The 13,144-nt window shown below is 41.9% G+C and overlaps 1 long non-coding RNA gene across 1 annotated transcript; it reads left to right on the top strand.

Moving 5' to 3' along the window:
- The first annotated feature begins 241 nt into the window (after positions 1–241).
- Positions 242–12,903, top strand: LOC148187506 (uncharacterized). Its single transcript, XR_015778771.1, has 3 exons — positions 242–626; positions 1,576–1,716; positions 12,612–12,903. It is a non-coding gene; the product is annotated as an uncharacterized LOC148187506 (long non-coding RNA).
- The last annotated feature ends 241 nt before the right edge of the window (positions 12,904–13,144 follow it).

Here is a 13,144-nt window from a genome sequence, read left to right as displayed (position 1 = left end):
TCAACTCAAACACAATTTGTTTGTAGTCTGAAATACTCCCCTTCATGCTATACAAGCACAAACTGTATAAAATAATGGATGTAGCTACTGTGACGTCCCTGTTGTGGCTGTATGTGTTCTGTCCTGTTGTCCCTTCACCCTCTGTGGATCTGTCCAGGTGTGCTGCATCACCTAATGAGGTGCATTGCACCTGGCTGTGGAAGGAGGAGCTTAAAAAGCTTCTCTGACAGAAGAGAGAGGCTTCTGGTGATGGGACAGCTGGTTTTGCTGATTGGGATTTTTTGCATGTTTTTGTAACTAAATCCAATGGATTTGATTGTTTTAAAGGTGTTTTTTGATTATTTTGGGTCAGTAGTAAAGTGTTGTCCACCTCATAGGGTCCGCCCACGTGTAAGGCATAACATCACCCACTGGTTTTTGGACTCCTGTTTCACAGCCATGAGTTCAGCATTTCAGCTGTAGACATCTTTTATTGGAGCCATTAGTGACCACCTTTGAGCACCACAAGCTAAGTGCCATAGTTTCATCATATTGAAGAGAAGGCAAACATCTCAATGGACGATATCACCAACACTCAGCAACTCACACCAAAACAATCTACAGCAGATTGTTAAATAGCACTCCAGGTAAGAGCAAAAATATGTGTTTTTAATTTGGGGTTGAAGTGTCCAATAAGAATGAATGTATTCTTAAAGAGGCCCTATAATGCTCATTTTTGGGATCGTAGTTGTATTGTTGGGGTCTACCTGAATAGGTTTACATGCTTAATGTTCAAAAACACGTGTCTCATACTGCCCAATCAGAGTCTGCTCTGATTTATCAGCTGGCTCTCTCTATGCAAATACAAAGCACATTCTATGTTATTTGTTACATTGTGATGTCATGAAGTTACGGAAGTAAACACTGAAACTCAAATGAGCTGTTTCAGGCAGTTCAGGAGCTGTGCCTTCTGAGGGAGAGAGAGCTCCCTTTGGCTTGGACTTTGGGCTTTATTTCAGAGGAGACCTTTTACGAGCACAAAAATGCTACACAAAACAATAAATAAACGGAAAAACCCAAAAAGCATAATAGGTCCCCTTTAAGGGTGCTTGTTGTAGTAGGCCCATTTTGTTTCGACAATAAATCCATATCTGTGCTTTGTTCACATTGATGAATGCATCATAAAGAATCTGAAGCAATGATTCTTTGCACTGTTTTTCAGTATCATCTGTCAGGTAAACAGGTAACGTGACTAAGTGCTGGCTCACAGCATGAGGTAGTGAGACTTTTTGCCAAAGTTTTCTGTTTGCTGATTTATTTTGGAAGCAGAAAAACATAACTTGGTCTGTCAAATTATCACAATTTATATGATTCAGTTTCCACCAGGTAATGTTTTCTCCAACATCTATCAAGAACCTACAAGAGGAAAAATCGACCTAATAATGACCAGTTTACATTTCCGTTTTCTGTTGGCAGTTCCCTTTTCTTCCAGATAAGTAGAGCAGCAGGCTGATATGAAATCAACTTCAATCTCAAACTCATTTCCACCCAAAATATCACTTCTAGCCCTCTGACCCTGTGTTTTGTGTCTCTCAGTCCGTCTGTTGCCGACAGTGCTACGCTGGCTGTTGTGTTTCACAAAGCCACAGATGACCCTGTCAGCACCAACCCAGCAGCAGATGTAGGGGCCACGGCTGGCACGCCGGTGTCACTGCCCAAACAGCTGTGCCACCAGAGGTGGGTACTCTCCCCAGCAATGATGGATGACTCAGACAAGTTTTGCCACCCTAGCCAGCCCACACAACTTCTGGACTCTGGAGTTTCACAACAAGGCTAGAACATATAGAGCAATAATAAACAGCTGTTTCATCTCAACTAGTTTGAAGCAGGATGGCATGTGTTGATAAAAATATCTACATTTTTTTTATTGGATTTCGTTTTTTAGTTTTTCTTTTCTAGAGGGGAAATTGAAAGATGTCTGCAGACGGGTCTATCATCATGTTTGATTAATGACTGCGAATAACTATGTTTGGCATGCATAAACCATATGCTTTGTCACTCTTGGATGGCATGGTATTACCGAATGTCTAGTCTTGCTTTGGGGCAGCTAATTTGCACATTTACAGTTTTGGATTTGTCCTATGACCTTACAACCACCTATTGAATAGTTGCAGACACTGTAGAAAGCACCATGTGTCAACAACCCTTCAGTCTCAAGATACACCCTGGTTGAGAATTTTTTACCCAGAAGTTTCTGACAGTCGTAAATGAAATTTGCCACTTTGAAGTCGACTCAGCAGCTACTAATTTATGGTCTAACTGGACAACCTCACCAAACATTAGACTTGTTATATGCTTAAAATACACTCAGTGGCGATTTAATTCACTGACTTGCCTGGGCTGATTTTATGTTATAGGTCTGGTCTGTAAATACCTCAATCATCCATACTCATGTGGGGATTTGGGGCCCTGACAGAATAATAGAATGATTATTCAAATCTGGTTAATACTGGAATTTGGGAGTGCAAATGTTTGAGGAGGTTTGAAGGGAAATACAGTTTTCTATAATGTGAAAATGGGTAGCATTGTTTTTTGTGTGAAATATGTCAACAAGATGCAAATGGACCCAAAATGGAGGTCAGATGTACTATTGTGGAGCAGCAGGGAGTTCAGTGTATACATAGCTTTCATTTCTGCAGTGATAGATGCAGCCACAAAGGAGAGGGATTTGAATAAAATCTCATTCAGCCATTTGCCATGTCTCCTATGCAAATTGCGTTGTCATGCCGGCACTGCAGCAATTAGGCAACGGATGGCAGTGGTCGTGTTTCTCACGGCTTATTGCACATGCCTTCTGCTGCAACCCTGTATCTTCCACAGTCTTGTGGGTAAGAGGCGACATGGAGGGAAGGGAGAAAGGGAAATCTCTTCTCCTCCCCTCGTTATCTGCAGCTGAATATTCCGTACGTGCAGCTTCTCAAAAGCCTGTTTCCCCTCTTCAGAAGCTCGTCTAAAGCGGCTTGCTGCTAAGGAGATAAGGACTTATGCTTCCTGGTCCTCTTCAGGAATCGAGCCTGTGATCAGCACTTGGCCACCTGAAGTGGTGCTGCAGTTAGCTCACTGCAGTGGAAGGTGCTTTGTGTTGGAAGGCTAAATAGTTGTGTTTCTGGCAACCATGCAGCTGATGTACACTGTGTGTCTGGAGGAGTTTTTATCAGTTTACCCACAGAGCTGTATATATAAAGCTCACTCTAAGATCATTAAATACATATCAATATACATCCATGTTCAGATACAAAAACTATATATTGGTAACAACCTGATCTCACAGAAATGTTAGGAATGCCTATGACCTCTTAACTCTGCATCACACGGTGGCAGCTGCAATGTGAAACGTTTGCAGTTTTCGGTTTAGGCAACAATAAGGCTTGTTTAGTTTTAAGGGGGAAAAAGTACATCACAACATTACATAAGTATGCCACATTACGTAAAGCGCATATAGTATGTAAGTAAGACAAAAAGAGAAAAATAAGTCAACGCTGACTTTTGCTTTCACACAGGACACAAACAGTCTACTGGTTGTAAGTCCTTTGTTTGACCCATTCAATACCCCAAACTCCTCCCTATGCAAAGTTTGTTCTTCATACAACCTTTTTGGTTGTAACATTAACCACCTCCCATTGTGTGATGTTGTCGGAGCAGCGAAATGAGACGTAAAAATGGGGCTCAGACATTGATCATAAGTAAGGATATTTTTATGACCAAAATACATTAAGCCGAGGTGCTTTGTGGCAAGTAGCAAACACACACACACACACACACACACACACACACACACAACTACTACTACTACTACTACTTCAAGAAGCGTTTGAGCAACACTTCAACAGTGACTCAGCGATAATATAGCTGGGCATACTGTTGCTGTGTTGCTTGTAGTGTGAAAGCAACTTTAGATTGGTGAATGTAGCGGGCTAGAAAGAGTGGAGGGGTTGCACAGGGTGACACACACTTGAGAAATATCAGACAATAATCTGACTGTTGTTCTGAATTCCAATATACTGACTGATCTGGTACACATAAATAAGCAAGACTTTTCTTTATATAAACACAAGCAGCCATAGAAGTCTTTGAATGAGCAAGACTTTAGTGCCAGATTTGGTACAGTGAGGACAATTTTCAATAAATGGTGCCACAGAAAAATTAATTTTTTTATTTAAAAAGGCACTGAGATTCAATAACCAGCTCTGCACATGTGATTATTCCCTCTTTGGTATGCCAAATTCTCCACCTGTGCAGCTCCAAACTGGTGAGAAATCTTTTAATTGCCTCAAAGTGATGTTTATTCCCCTCCTGACAATACTGCTTGGCTGCAGGGGAAGGTTTTTATTCTGGCAGCCATATTGTTGCTCGTAACTTCCATCATCAACACTGTCAGAAAGTTGTTACCAGCCTCCAAAAGTGAAATGATTTAGTGCAGGACTTGTATATTGAAAAGCTATTGATCTACTGCACTCTCCGAAGCCCTCCTTAAAAATTCACAGGGCCAATAAACACACATAAAGCTCACCTGGCAAACCTTTTGTGAGCAACACACGCAAAGTGGCTAATGGCTAATGATTTAGTGAATCTCGTAGTTATTTACGACTCTGAGCTTTGCTTATTAAAAGCTAGACTTGGAAGTGAAACACGGTCATAAATTAGCTTTCCGAGAGGCAGGCCTTCACAATGAAGTGCATACTGAGCTGTAAACAGTGTTAAAATTTATCTTTATGTCAATGACTGTGTTCCATACCTGGCAACCTGGGCAGTCCTATGCTTTTAGAGCAGCCATGTTAAGTCTTCCAGTGGGCTACAGTATGTCTGAGGTATTGGCAATCTCATCTGTGTTAACCTCGACTGGAAATAAATTTCGTCTTCCACTGAGGGAATAAATAGAAATATCAGAATTCACTGCGGCGCATGGCTCTTCCTATTGCATGAGATGATATCTCCTTCTATACACTGTATTCCCATGCTGTAAAATTCCATTAGGCTGCTAAAATGACTTGTCCTCCCGCTGCAAAAGGTGGCGTCCATTTGCAGATTCTATCATCGACTGGGCGCTAACCTCCGTTTCTCAAAGAACACTCTTCCACACATGCTTTCTCTCAGTCACACGCACATGCACACACTCATGCTCCCTCCAACCAAGGCCATAATGATGTTCAGATGTTACAGGAGGTTTCTTCAGATGACCAGATGGCTGTAGAGTAGCAGCCTAATGGTGCAAACACGGTGGTGGCCATTAAATACATAGGAACCAGCCATGGTCTATATCAAAGCAATGACCTATGGATACTGCTGCTACTCCTGTTGCTGTCTGTAATTGGAGTCCTGGCTAGCTAATACACACATTCATGGTCAGGAACTCTTCATACAGAGCACAAAAAAACACACACACACACACACACACACACACACACAGTGACACACTGCAGGACACCATTAACACTCTTTATCCCTATTCATTATAATAAATCATGAATGTTCTAGCGATAGAAACAGTCAGTTTCTAGTTGTAGTTAGGGGGTGTGGTCAGCTAGGGGGAAAACAGTAATTTCCCACAGCCAGAGAATGCTGGGAAAATGCATGTTTTTAAAACTCACATAAGAGACACTAGAGCTGTGTTTGAAATGGTTCCCTATCACGGAAATAGTGCATATAAAATTGTGTTTGCCATTTTGTTGTAGTGAATTCTCAGCCGTTAATTTCATACGCTATATATTGCACTATAAAATACCCACAATGCACAGCAAATTTAAGTGTCCATAAGATGTACCCTACATTTTACTCTGGTATACCACAATGTAATATGGTTGTGCATTTCCGGTGGAGGAAAATACCAGCGTAGTGTCCGAAATCTAGCTTGGTTATTCTTTATAGTTCAATATTACATACCCACTACATAGAGAAGAGTGAGCGAGTGGGTTTCGCAAACAGCTTAGATTTTCTCATGATCCTGGGTTTTTGTTAATATTTTGGTGTCTTTTGGACTTTGTTTTAGGGTTTGTGTTTTTCCTGTTTATTTCATGTGTTATCTTCTCATGTGTCATGTCTCAAGTTAGTGACTGTCTGTGTCTGTTTCCCGCCTGTTTTCTGTCACACTTGTCTCACATCAGCCTCGTTAGTCGTTCCTGCTCCTCAGTTTTTCACGCCCAATCAGCTTCCTGCCTGCTGTACTGCCTCATCACCTTATCTCCCTCACCTGAGCTTCACCACCCTTTTTCTCCTCCGGCACTTCATCCCCTCATCAGTCAAATCCTGATTTTAAGCTTAGTCTAAGTTGGATCCTCGATTTAGTTGTGTGATGTTCAGATACTGCATCTTTTGAGTTCTTTCCTGTCACTTGCCCTTTCCTGCATTTGGGTCCACCTGTTTTGCATCACTTGACACATTTACTATAGCTATGAATAATTAAGCTTACCACAACATCTGTACCACACGGCCATTAATGCTATGATTTAAGAAACTTGCATGTTTTAGTGAAGTTCATGCACGTTTTGAGACAGTATAGCAGCGCTAAAGTTACTCAATTTCATTAGCCTATATGTTTTGACATTATCACGTCGGGACTTGCAACCTCAAGACCTGTAAATCCTTGGAAGCTCCACTCCGCTACAAGCCCTAAAATTTGAATGTTTTAACTTTGAATGCCAATGCCATCCACTCTTACCGTTTATGTTATTCTCTGCCGGCGTCTCCTGATTTGACCAACCTGCTGCCCACAAACATTATATCCAATTTTCTGTCTACCGTCCCCTTGATTCCAATGTGAACACAACATTAATGGACATAAATTGACAGTGCAATATGCCCAAGTTTCCATTGCAGCCTGGCTGCTGCTCTCGCTCAAAACTAGACCAGTCTCAAAAACTTTTACCATTAATCACTTAGACACAAAAACATGGAAAAATGGGGTCCAGGTAGAAAAAACCCTTTTAAATCTGGATTTCTAAACTCAATTGATGTGCAGAAAGCCCCACAACAATTCCTCAGCATGGTAGCCCCCCCCTCTGCATAAAGGGATGTCACATTTTGTGTTTGTTCCCACAAACATCGTTGGTATATAATCCATGCTGGGGCTGCTATACAATGACACTCACTGCAGCCGAAAACAATTGCTTTATGGGGCTTTTAATCCAATAGTCTAATTGTCCTGATCTTGTGATCTTCTGTATGTGCTGAACTCAGCAGTGACCTACATATTGTCAATAATGCGACTCATTACAAGCGGAGACAGTCGGGGCCCCCACGACTTTGACGGTGCATTTGAGAGGGTAATTGTGTGCCTATAAACAACATTGCCTAAAGGGTATATGCAGGATTTTGGAGATAGCATCGTGGCTGCGCAGCTTATGGGATCATATGCAGCACGTTAAAGGAATTAACCTTTTTTACTCGGTGATGACATATCACTGTGTATCAGTGTCTCCTCTTTCCCCAACCATCCTTTCACAATCTCCTGTTCACTCCCTCTATATACGTCTTCTCTTATCTCTACTTCCCTGTAGCACCACATGCCGCACTCCCCCCCCCCCGTGCTTCACTCCTCCTCATCTCCCCTGCATGGAAATCTTCGCCCTCAAGGCTTAACATTTCAAATGGGACTGATAGCAAAGTGACCCACACGGTGTTGTCTGTTTTCGTCGTCCCAGCCCGTTGTCCACGCAGGAGACCAGCGGGTTTATGCGGTCAGGGGCGTCAAAGTCTTTTTGGCTGCCATCTGTGCTCTCCTGCCAGCAGAGGGATCGCACTATAGACACATGGCGTTCACCTGAATGTGAATGAAGCTCATTCAGAGGGAGTTTCACACCATGTCGATGAGTCGTGACTCATAATGAGGCTGATGGAGGTGAAAGCTAATGCGGGAGCGCACAAATAGCTGCTGCTGCTTTTATATGGCGTTGTGCTTCTCCACAAACCCATGAATCTGCCGCTGTTTGTTTGTCACAGTCACTGCGGTAGGTAGGGGTAGGACGGGGTAGGATTTTGGATTTAATTGTTTTAAGGGAGAGTGACAGGCAGCGAGAAAGGTGGCCTCAACCCCCTCCACACACGCTCAAACGCGCAATCCCTCCAGCACAGCGCGGAGACTCTGTGGTACTGAGAAAGACAGTCTATTACAGAGACTAGGGAGGGCCCTGAGGTACACATATGGGAGGAAGATAACACATCGCGGTGGCAGCGGAGGGCCGTTCAAGCTGCCGGCAAGTGTACACGTGTGATGACGGGTGTTGATTCTCTATGCGTGTGTATGTGTGTGCACTCGGAGGTGTTAATCCCGTGTTAATCAATGACTGCATGTGCTGAGCTGGGGATACTGGCAGCAGTGCGGATTCACGTCTGTGTGTTTCTCTCTCGCTCTCTCTCTCTCTCTCTTACTATCAGTGTGCCTCGCTCTCTCCCAGCCCACTCTGTGTAAGTGGAGAGGGGAACAATAATAGGAGTGTGGGAGTAGCAAGGTGAGACTCAGATATGGAATTAAGTATGTGTTATTACTACTGGGACAGGACTCGGAGGCTGCAGGCCACCGGCAGTCCGTGCTTACTGTTTTGGCTGGAGATAAAATATCATGTGTACACCGCTGTATTGCTTAAATATTTGTGTAAATAGATTATGAAAAAAGTTAAGGAACAGCTCCGAAGTTGTGCTTGTAACTGAGAGGAGAAAATACCTGTTTACACTTGGATATAAATAGATTTTTCCTTGATGGAGCTGAAATATAAGATTCCCCCAGGGTGCAAGTTATTGAATGACTTGCATTGATTTTGAGTCATTTAGGAGGTTTGATGTTTCCCCTTAGATGTATGGCTACTTGTTTTTTCAATCCTCTCAGTATAAGATCTGGGATCATTACCCAGCCCTCCTCGACAGCATCTTTCATTACAGCCTGACAGATGGAAAGAAAACTGACTGGAGATCAGCGCTACTGCAGATGAGACGTCAGGAAAAAAAAAAGAAAACAAAAAGGCCTGTTCCAAAAAGAACACATCAGGCCATATACAACACGTGCGCCTCGATCGATTATCACGTAATGATGGCCATAATGAGCCTTAATCAACATTCTCTTAACATCCTCCAGCACTAATGCATCCAGCCCCACCCACCAGCGCTTGCAGTTGATCAATTACAGAGCCATTATGGTGGATGTCTTGCACAGCTTCCAGCAGCTCCGAACAAGCCATGCAGTCCACTTGCTGGTTTCGGCGGTGGCCGCAGCAAATGAACTTAGCGAAACAATCTGAGGATCAATCCCATCACTTAGCCAATTAGACAATAGGGAGACAGACGCCCATTACCGTAAGAACCAATCGATAGCCGGAGCCAGGGGCCGAGGCGGGCTGTCTGGTCCTGCGGAGCCGCCGGGGGTTTGTGTGCAGCTAATGGAGGGGAAAGGGGGCGGTGCCAGGCGGGCGTTTTGATGGACAGCTTGGACAGGACGCTATTGGCAAGGGCTGGGAGGATGTTGACGCAGAGAGCTGGGATGTTGTAAACATGACAGAGAGAGCGGTGTGGGGTTGGACAGACAGACACTGGGATCAATGACGGAGAGTGCAGCCAAGTCACCAGTTGATTTTCCTCTCAACACTTTGACAGTCCTCCTTTCACACTTTGGACAGTTTAAGTGGCTGATTCGGAGCGGATCGACAAGTTGGCCAGAATTTATTGTGGGGCAAATGACTCAATATTTCTGTTTTTCTCCTTGTTGAATATCATTTAGAGGCTTTTGTTGCTCAATTTCCATCATAAAACACATTATGACTCCTGTTTATCAGCGCGCCCATTAGTGTAAAACACTGACAGATGCTGAAATAATAGGCCTGAAACTTTATTAACACAAAATCTTTCATAAAATCTGTTGTGGCTGGAATGCTTGTAATAATATACATTCAAAATGATTTCAATGAAAATAAGCTGTTATTTTTCTGCCTTATTGTTGAAGCCGATTGTATATAAATGGCTTGTTTTTTTCTATACATGATGGCAAAAACAATGTTTTAGCACTCAGCACCTTCTGTGAGATCTGAATACAAAGTAGCACTTGTATGCAGACAGATTATAGCGCATTTTGATTTTTGAGCCAGTTGTAAATATGATTTGGGCGCCACCACATACGGTCATACTAGACAAGGTCTGGGTCAGTTTGTGTTGAAATCAGATGGATAAAATCATACATTGTGTGATGAATGATTCTAACAGTTAATCCTCAGCAGTCGCTGGCTGTTGTTCTTATTAACATTTTCTAATATGTTTAATAGAGTGCTACAGGGATGATGGTTTGTTTTTTTCAGTCCAAAGCTGAATTTTGCATTGCTCGGGTTCCATCATCAAATGCCTATTGGTTCTTCTCCTGGATTTTGGATTTTTGCAGATGATAAGCTCTGTGGTAAACAAACATTTATAATATTTACAAGTTTTGTTCAGCAAAATAATCTTCACAAAGGAACACTACTTTTTGAAGCATTGCAATCGCCAGAAATAAAAAGCCACCATTAGGCTATAGATGAACTACAAACTGGTCGCATGACTTCATGTTTGGTGTGATGAAGTTCTGTAGTTTCATTTAGCCTTTTTAAGAAAAGCTTCAAAATTCATGAGGGGGGTATAAGACAAACCAGAAAAACTGACAACGATCAACTGTTAAACCAATGTACACATGTAGTTATGAAGGGCTGTGGATGAAGCATTAGCTTTTGCATTTATAGGCCATCAGTAGGAACAAGTGGTGTAATCATTTGAAATGCCAGTTAAACAAAAAAGGCCAGGCATACTCCAAAAAGAACTTTTTGCATTAATGTTATCCAACATTTCAGCTGCTCGTCCTGTGTGTGGGAGATGTAACAATTTAAACAAATGTCCATAAAGGTCTGCCAATGGAATAATAGTTTGTGTGCTCTGAGTAAGAATTATTTTATAATCCAGTTTATCATGTTTCAATATGGAGCCACAGCTCACCTCAAATTTCTCACTCTTATGTAGTTTACTTAAGTCAAACTCCATGTTTTCAATTATTGTCAGTAGTCTTAATTATCATGTCATTTCCTAAAGCAACATTTCTTTCTTACATTTCTTTGCAATTTCAATGTGAATTGCAGTGAAAGTTACCAAGGAAAATTGCTTTTTAAAATGGATTTAAATTCTGTTAAGGTTTAAGAACACACAAGAATTTGTGGGATTTCACAGATTGCCTACAAATGTGATTAATCACAGTACCTGATGTGTTGTAGTGACCAGCACTTTGATTTAGTAAAAAAAAAAATAAAAAAAAATCTGTATTTGCTGGTGGAGAAAGTTGGGATATGTTGTCTTTGTGGATTTAAAAGGTACAATTTTCCACCCTTTCATGTAAATTTCCACTCAATGTTAATGGTTAATGCAGTTCATTGAAGGAATCAATTCTTTACTGTATGCCATATTGACTGAGAAATGCACTGTTTTCAGTGACGCATTGTAGTTGGAGGCAAGGCAGAACTTTTTACCGAATCAGTAACATTAAGCCAAGAACCCAACTTGGGCTTGTTATTGGGAACAGTGGAAACACTACCCACGGTGGGTTTTAGTCAGTTTTATTGTGTTTCTGTGTTTAACTTCTGTTTTTGGATGAAGTCCGCGAATATATTGGCTCTTACCAGTTGTTGTGCTAATGGTGGCCAACTGGAAAATTACCAAAACCTTCTCCAGAAACCTTAAGACCTGAAAATAATCTAGAGAAGACAACCAAGACCAGCAGGGCATAGAGGGCACACGATCATTATTGAATGAGTATTTTTGTCACCTTAAACTGTTATAGCTATTTTGTTAAGTTGCTTCTTAGCAAAATGCCAGGTGAATTTAAGATGGCCTCTTACTGTAAAAAGTAAAAATCGGATACTATAATGTGCTGCTGCTGAACTGGAAAATGATTCAGAATTGTTGCTGTCTTGGTTCATGCGGGTTTGGATGGAGCCTCTGTGTTTTATTTTGGTACTTGCGAAAGCAGACTATACTATGTTAGGTTGGACATCAGAAGCTTGAGCGCAAGGCATCCTGGTACATGTAGGTACTACCAACTGGCAGAAGAATTTGGATTTCTCTGTCAGTATAGAACACACTGAGGGATTTATTGCTTTAATTGACAACTTTAACCATCAATGTTGACTGGATGGGCACATGAAAGGTTGCAAAATGCTAAGTCTGCTCCAAGCTTTCGGTGGCATATTGTGTTGAAGAGCAGAACTGCTTGTTGGTAGACTGCTCTTTACACAGCAGTATGAGCGTCACTCTCTCTCTGTCTGTCTCTAGCCGCAGGGCAGGATGCCCTGAGGGGTGAGATATCCACTTGGGATTACTGTTAACATCCTCTGTCTCGCTCTGTGTTTCTCTCTGCCACTGTATGACACCCAGTCCTCACACTTTCATCCTTCACTCCCAACTTGCATTCTACCTGTGGAGTGATTGAGTGAGTGGCAAAATACTCTTTGAGTGAGTGTGCGTGTGTGAGTGTGTGTGTGTGTGTGTGTGTGTGTCTCAATTCAATACAAGCTTTGTCTCTTCTGTCTAGATTATACTAATTGTGTTACAGCTTGACCTGTTCTGTATCTTTTGGGTAGTCTTTACACACCACTGCTCACAGCACCTGAACCAAAGCCTGCCATGAAAGTCCAGTGGATTCAGTAGACAATAGGCGTTTTTGGATCAAACCACTCTGGAGACTCCCTGAGAGGCACTGGGAAGCTACCCTGAAGACTACCTTAATGGCCTTTTTTTATTTGATTTCATACTGCCTGTGCTAAAGTGAAATAAGCTGTCTGGCATTTTGGTTTTGCAATGTCACTTTATTTTTTATGAGTCAAAATCACGATGAATTTCTCCTGTCGCATACATGCTTAGTAAAAAATGGACTTTACTGATGATCCATTTGTCCATGTTTTCTTCCACTAAAAAAAAAAGTTTTACAAGCAAGTTTTTGTTTTGTAAGTTGTTAACAAGACTAATGAATTTAAAAAATGGCAATCTGCTGGTGCTGCATCAATGCATTAAATGAACTGCACATATCATTAAGCTGGGGGCCCCGTTAAGTCTCTGTGGTGCATTTGCCCAAAAAATCTCTCCTGCTACTGTATTAAATTATGGGATCAGAGCT

This window comes from Plectropomus leopardus, chromosome 14 (genome assembly GCF_026936395.1).
Source record: "Plectropomus leopardus strain MGB_pleo_1.0 chromosome 14, ASM2693639v1, whole genome shotgun sequence".
Taxonomy (NCBI): domain Eukaryota; kingdom Metazoa; phylum Chordata; class Actinopteri; order Perciformes; family Serranidae; genus Plectropomus; species Plectropomus leopardus.
This window is presented reverse-complemented; position numbering and strand designations above follow the sequence as displayed.